Source organism: Lagenorhynchus albirostris, chromosome 1 (genome assembly GCF_949774975.1).
Source record: "Lagenorhynchus albirostris chromosome 1, mLagAlb1.1, whole genome shotgun sequence".
NCBI classification, from domain to species: Eukaryota; Metazoa; Chordata; class Mammalia; order Artiodactyla; family Delphinidae; genus Lagenorhynchus; species Lagenorhynchus albirostris.
The window spans coordinates 162,827,526-162,835,386 of NC_083095.1; positions in this window are offsets into that span (position 1 = coordinate 162,827,526).

Consider the following 7,861-nt stretch of genomic DNA (forward strand, 5'->3'; position numbering starts at 1 on the left):
CCTCTTGAGTTCTTCAGGCTGGTATAATAATTAAATTGACACAAAACAGATTAACAGGAGGAAAAAAAAATAATTTGTACACGTGGAGGTCTCATAGAAATGGGACCCTCAAAGTGACCAAAGCAGGCTGTTTATATATCATTTTTAAACAAAGAAACAATTATTTGTGAAAATTTTAAAAAGGGTCTTGTGCTTGGGGTTGCAGAGTAATAAAGAAGTAGCAAAATGTGTTTATACAGCTTTCTTAGCCTTGAATTCTCTAGCTCTGATGATAAGGATACTTTCTATCTTCTTGGTATAGGGAGGATACTTACACATGGGAGATTTTTCCCCCCCTTTCAGGGGGAAATAGGTCAGAGTATTTTTTATATCATTTTTTCCGCTAGCTGTTTCTTAAGTAATTTTAATTCAAAAAAATCAATATGCCGTGTGACATACCTTGTGGTGGCCTGCTCTGAGCCCCAACCCTAGCTCTTATGGGTTTTTGTGTGTGTGTATTCCTTAAGATTTTCTATATACAAGATTATATTATCTGCAAATAGACATAATTTTTCCTTTCCAATCTGTAGGCCTTTTCTTTCTTTCTTTTTTCTTTTTTTGCCTATTTGTCCTAGTGAGTACCTCCAGTACATTGCCTCAGAACAGTGTTGAATAGAAGTAGTGAGAGCCAGATATCTTTGATCTTAGGGAAAGAGTTTCCAGTATTTCACCATTAAGCATGATGTCAGCTGTGGGTTTTTTGTGATGCCCTTTATCAGGTTGAGGAAGTTCCCTTCTATTCCTAGTTTATTAGTGTTTTTATCATAAGAGAGAGTTGAATTTTGTCAAATGCTTTTTCTGTGCTTATTGAGACAATCATGTAGTTATTCTTTATTCTATCAATAAAATGTTTTACAATGATTTTCCTACATTGGACCAATCTTGCATTCCTGAGATAAATATCACTTTTTTGTATGTTGCTGCATTCAGTTTGCTGTTTTTTAGTAGAGGGTTTTTACATTTATATTCATAAATGATATTGGTTTATAGTTCTCTTGTGATATCTTTGTCTGGCTTTGGTATCAGGGTAATACCTCACAAAATGAGTTTGGAAGTGTTCCTTCCTCTTCTGTTTCTAGGAAGAATTTGAGAGGGATTGGTCTTAATTCTTTTTTAGGTGTTTGGTAGAATTCAGGGGTGAAGCCATCTGGTCCTGAGTTTTTCTTTGTGGGAAACTTTTTGATCATTCATTCTATCTCTGCTTATTGTAGGTCTATTCAACTTTTCTATTTTTTACTGAGTCAGTTTCATTAATTTGTATCTTTCTAGGAATTTGTACATTTCACCTGGTTATCTAATGTGTTGTTATATAGTTATTCATAGTATTCTCTTATAAAACTTCTTATTTCTGTAAGGTTGGTAGCAGTGTGACCACACACACCCCCCCCATCTTTCATTCATGATTTTAACAGTTTACGTCTTTTCTCTTTTTTGTCAGTCTAGCCTGAAGTTTTTCAATTTGTTCTTCTTTCAAAGAATCAACTTCTGGTCTTGTTGATTTTTCTCTATAGTTTTCCTATTTTTATTGCATTTACTTCTGCTATAATCTTTATTATTTCTTTCCTAATGTTTGCTTTGGTTAGTTTGCACTTCTTTTATTGGGTTGGCCAAAAAGTTCATCGGGGTTTTCCCATAACATCTGAATAAACTTTTTGGCCAACCCAAACACTAACGTATTAAGAACCTACTGATTTGAGTTGTCTTCTTTTTTATTGTATGATTTACAGCTGTAAATTTTTCTGTAAGCACTACTTTCACTCCATTCCATAAATTTTAGCCTCTTATGTTTTCATTTTCATTCATCTCAAAGTATTTTCTAATTTCTCTTGTGACTTATTCACTGATCTATTGGTGATTTAAGATTGTGTTAATTTCCGCATATTTGTGAATTTCCAAATTTTCCTGTTACTGATTTCTAGTTTCATTCCATTTTGGTCAGAGAAAGTACTTTGTATGAGTTCAATTCTTTTAAACTTATTGAGACTTACATCATGGCCTATCATATGGCATATCCTGAAGAATGTTCCATGTATAATAGAGAGGAATGTGTATACTTCTGTTGTTGGATGCAGTGTTCTATAGATGCATTCTAAGTGGTTGCCTTATAGTGTTGTTCAAATCGTCTGTTTCCTTGTTGATCTTCTGTCTACTCATTTTATCCATAATTGAAAGTGGAGTATTAAAGACTCCAACAATTATTGTTAAATTGTCTAATTCTCCCTTCAGTTCTGTCAGTTTTTGCTTCATGCATTTTGGTGTTCTGTTATTAGGAACATATGTTTATAATTGTTATATCTTCTTGAGAGATTGTCCCTTTTATCATGATAAAATGTCCTTCTTTGTCCCTAGTAACAATTTTTGTTTTAAAGTGTATTTTGTCTGATATTAGTATAGCCACTTCAGTTCTCTTTCAGTTACTGTCTGAATGGTATATTGTTTTCTCTCCTTTTAGTTTCAACCTATTTGTGTCTGAATCTAAAGTGTGTCTCTTGTAGATAGCGTAAGGTTTCATTGTTTTTTAAAAATCCCTTATGACAATCTCCACCTTAATTGTAGTGTTTAATCCATTTATATTGAGTGTACTCAATGTAAAGGTGGAAGTTATGCCTTCCTTTGGCTATTTGTTTCCTGTATGTCTTATGTCTTTTTTATTCCTCTGTTTCTCCATGACTGCCTTCTTTGTGTTAAGTACATATTCTCTAGTGCACCATTTTAATACCTTGTCATTTCTTTTATTATATAATATCTTTTGAGTTATTTTCTTAGTGGTTGTTCTGGATATCTTAATTTATAATAATCTATTCAATAGTTAAGATTAATTTTATTTCAGTAATATACAAAATTTTGCTCCTATATAGCTCTATTTCTCCCTTCCTTTGTGTTATTATCATCCACATTAAATCTTTATATATTGGATGCCCATCCACATCTCACTGCCATGTCTTGTCACTGCCTTCTGGCTTCCACAGTTTATGATGAGAAATCAGCTGCTAATCTTATTGAGGATCTCTTGCACATGATATGTGCCATTTCTCTCTGGTGGCCTTTAAGATTCTCTCCTTGTCTCCAGCTTTCAATAGTTTGATTATAATGTGTCTTGGTATGGCTCTCTTTGAGTTTATCCTACTTGGAGTTCATTGAGCTTCTTGGGTCTGTAGGCAAATGTTTTTCATCAAATTTGGGAAATTTTCTGCCATTATTCCTTTAAATATTCTTTCTGGTCTTTCTTTTCTCCTTCTAGTATTCTCATTATGCATATGTTGGTACACTTGATGCTGTCCCAGAGGTCTCTGAGGCTTTGTTCAGTTTTCTTTATTTTTTTTCTCCTTTCTATTCCTCAAGACTGGTAAGCCCAATTTACCTATCTTCAAGATCACTGATTCCTTCCTCCACCTGCTGAAATCTGCTGTTGAACACCTCTAGTGAATTTCTCATTTCAGTCATTATACTTCTCAACTCTAGAATTTCTATATGGTTCTTTATTTATAATTTCTATCTCTTTATTGATATTCTCTTTGGTAATACATTTTTTTAATACTTTCCTTTAGTTTTTCAGATAGTATTTCCTTTAGTTCTTTGAACATATTTTAAATAGCTGATTTAAAGTCTTTGGTCTGGGGAGTTCCCGGGAAGTCCAGTGGTTAGGACTCCAGGCTTTCACTGCCGAGGGCCCAGGTTCAATCCCTGGTCGGGGAACTAAGATCCCTGCAAGCCATGTGGTGTGGCCAAAAAATAAATAAATAAAGTCAGTCTTTGGTTTTCCTCAGGAACTGTTTCTGTTGATAGCTTCCCCTGCCCCATATGGATCACACTTTTTTTTTCTTTGCATGTCTTGTAACATTTTGTTGAAAACTGGACATTTAAATTGATACAATTGGGAACTCTGGAAATCGGGTTCTTCCCTCATCCTCAAAGGTTTTCGTAGTTGCTGGGGTTGTTTGTTTAATGATTTTTCTGAACTGTTTTTGTAAGGTCTGTATTCTTTTTTGTGTGTGGCCACTGAAGTCTCTGCCTAGTTAGATTAGTGGCCAGCTAATGACTGGTCAGAGATTTCCTTTAATATCTGGAACCAGTAAATCAGCCAGTCATTGCCAATGGGTTCTGTATGCTTGTTGTGGCATGCCTTCAACGCTCGGCCAGACACTTGACAACTCTGCCTTAGACTTCACTCTCTCCTTGTAAGGAGCCTCAACGTCGGCTAGAGGTGACAGCATTCTCAGTTCTCTTCTGAGCATGCACACAATCCTACATATACCTTAACCTTACAGGTTCTGAGGAGTATGTCAAATTTTCACAGCCCTTATGGGCATCTCCTTCCCTAGATCTAACTTTTAAGCTTTTTGGGTAGCCTGTTGTTTGCCCCAATTGTTATCCACTGCCTACAGCAGCCGTAAAATCAAACAATTGCATTGAAATGTTTTTACCAACACCTCCAGGGAAAAGATTTTCACACTGGGCAAGCTCCAAGTCTAATCAATAAAGACGGCCTTGCAAGTAGAGTCTTCCAGGGAGCCACCAGATAGGTCATATAATGACAGTTCTACGGGAAGGAAGCTTTTAAGTAGCTCCAACCCTGATTCACCTCTTCTGTTGTCTGCCAGGCTGCTATTTTTCACTTGTGACTGTTGATTTTCAAGGCTGTCATGGAGCTGGAGAGAGGGGGATGAAAATAGGACAAGTTAAATTGCCACAAAGCTCGCTGTTGTTACTGAGATTTGGATACTTCTCTTGATTAAAACTCCTCAGATTGCTGCAATCTTTTGGTTAACTTCCAGAGTTCTGAAAAATTTGTTCTGACAGTTTTTGTCAGTTTTCTTATTGCCTTTATGGAGGTTATAATTTTTGAAGGTCCTTATTACTCCATTTTCACTGGTATCACTCACCAGCCAACATCTTGACTATAATCCCATGAGAGACACCTATTAAGCCACTCCCAAATTCCTGACCCACAGAAACTGAGATAATGAATGTTTGCTCTTTTAAGTTGCTAAGTGTTTGAGTAATTTATTATGTAGCAATGGATTATTAATACCATTAGCAAAAAAATACATACATTTCTCTCTTTTTAAATACATTTTTAAAAATAAATTTATTTATTTTTGGCTGCCTTGGGTCTTTGTTGCTGCACGCGGCCTTTCTCTAGTTGCAGCGAGCAGGGGCTACTCTTTGTTATGGTGCGTGGGCTTCTCATTGCAGTGGCTTCTCTTGTTGTGGAGCATGGGCTTTGGGCACGTGGGCTTCAGTAGTTGTGGCACGCAGGCTCAGTAGTTGTGGTGCACAGGCTTAGTTGCTCTGCGGCATGTGGGATCTTCCTGGACCAGGGCTCGAACCCATGTCCCCTGCATTGGCAGGTGGATTCTTAACCACTGCACCACCAGGGAAGTCCCCATATTTCTTTTTATTTTTTTATTAAAAAAAATATTTATTTATTTTTCAATTAATTATTTATTTTTGCTGCACCAGGTCTTAGTTGCAGCATGCGGGATCTTTAGTTGTGGCATGTATGCAGGATCTAGTTCCCCCACCAGGGATCAAACCTGGGCCGCCTGCATTGGAAGTGTGGAGTCTTACCCACTGGACCACTAGGGAAGTCCCTTAAATACATATTAGAGCACACTATACACAGTGCCCTACACTTTTTTCACTTAGTGAATACTGGTTTCTTTCCTTTTTTTTTTTAAAACATCTTTACTGGAGTATAATTGCTTTACATTGTTGTTAGTTTCTGCTGTATAACAAAGTGAATCAGCTATACGTATACATATATCCCCATATCCCCTCCCTCTTGCATCTCCCTCCCACCCTCCCTATTCCACTCCTCTAGGTGGTCACAAAGCACCAAGCTGATCTCCCTGTGCTATGCGGCTGCTTCCCACTAGCTATCTGTTTTACATTTGGTAGTGTATACATGTCCATGCCACTCTCTCACTTCGTCCCAGCCTACCCTTCCCCCTCCCTGTGTCCTCAAGTCCATTCTCTACGTCTGCATCTTTATTCCTGTCCTGCCCCTAGGTTCTTCAGAACCTGTTTTTTTTTTTTTTTAGATTCCATATATATGTGTTAGCATACGGTATTTGTTTTTCTCTTTCTGACTTACTTCCCTCTGTATGACAGACTCTAGGTCCATCCACCTCACTACAAATAACTCAATTTCGTTTTTTATGACTGAGTAATATCCCATTGTATATATGTGCCACATCTTCTTTATCCATTCATCTGTCGATGGACACTTAGGTTGCTTCCATGTCCTGGCTATTGTAAATAGTGCTGCAGTGAACACTGTGGTACATGACTTTTTGAATTACGGTTTTCTCAGGGTATATGCCCAGTAGTGGGATGGCTGGGTCGTGTGGTAGTTCTATTTTTAGTTTTTTAAGGAACCTCCATACTGTTCTCCATAGTGGCTATATCAAACCTACATTCCCACGAACAGTGCAAAAGGATTCCCTTTTCTCCACACTGTCTCTAGCATTTATTGTTTGTAGATTTTTGATGATGGCCATTCTGACGGGTGTGAGGTGATATCTCATTGTAGTTTTGATTTGCATTCTATAATGATTAGTGATGTTAGGCATCCTCACGTGTTTGTTGGCAATCTGTATATCTTCTTTGGAGAAATGTCTATTTAGGTCTTCGGCCCAGTGTTTGATTGGGTTGTTTGTTTTTTTGATATTGAGCTGCATGAGCTGCTTTGTATATTTTGGAGATTATCCCATTCCTTTTTTATGGCTCTTTGAGATTCCACTGTGCATGCATTTGACTAATGATTTATCATGGATATCTGTCTCCACTCAACGATGTATTTTAAGATTATATCCAGTCTTCTGCTCTTTCAGATAATGCTGGGATGAAATAGTCTTATTTATGCAAGATTTCTCTTGTGTGTCGAAAATTCCCATTTCTAATTTTGTATTTGCCCTCTAAAAATTGGGCTTTTACATTTTGTTTCCATAGAAATGAAAACCCTGAATGAATCTAGTGGAAACAAGATTCATGAACAGGAATGAACAGGATTCATTCATTCATAAGGACAGGCAATTATCTCACTGAACAGGTAGTCTAGAGTTTTGAGGGTTCCGGGAGTGGTTGATAAACACTGACCCAGGTTTCTTCCATCCTTCAGCACTGTCACTGTTGGAGGTGGCTTCATCCTTGGACTGCAGTATGGCTGCAGCAGTCCCAAGTGTCACATCCAGACCCAACCCACCTAGAGAGAGAGGAGATGGTCTTTTCCTGTAGCTCTCTGGTGGGAGTGAGAACTTGATTCAGAATCATCCTTGTAGACTTCTCTTTGTGGCGTATCGGGCAGAATAGGGTCACCTGTCCACTGCTGGAGCAGTCAGCGGTAGATAGAGGGTAATCATCTGGTGGGAGAGGTAACCCCAGTGTGAAGCAGAGATGGTGGACTTCCTGCAGGCAGTGAGTGTCGACATTAAACCTGAACTTGGAGCTTTGTTCTAAGGTCTTTTTAAAAAGTGTGTGTGTGTGTGTGTGTGTGTGTGTGTGTATTAATTAATTAATTAATTAATTTTTGGGCTGTGCCAGGTCTTAGTTGTAGCATGCAGGATCTTCGTTGTGGCATTCAGGCTTCTTAGTTGCAGCATGTGAACTCTTAGTTGAGGCATGCATGCAGGATCTAGTTCCCCCACCAGAGATTGAACCTGGGCCCCTTGCAGTGGGAGCAGGGAGTCTTACCCACTGGACCACCAGGGAAGTCCCCTGTTCTAAGGTCTTGATGTCATAGTACAAGTACAGCATTTAGTCAGAAGTACCAGAACTACCTTACAGAGTATACCACAGGAGAAATTTTCTCAAATCTCTA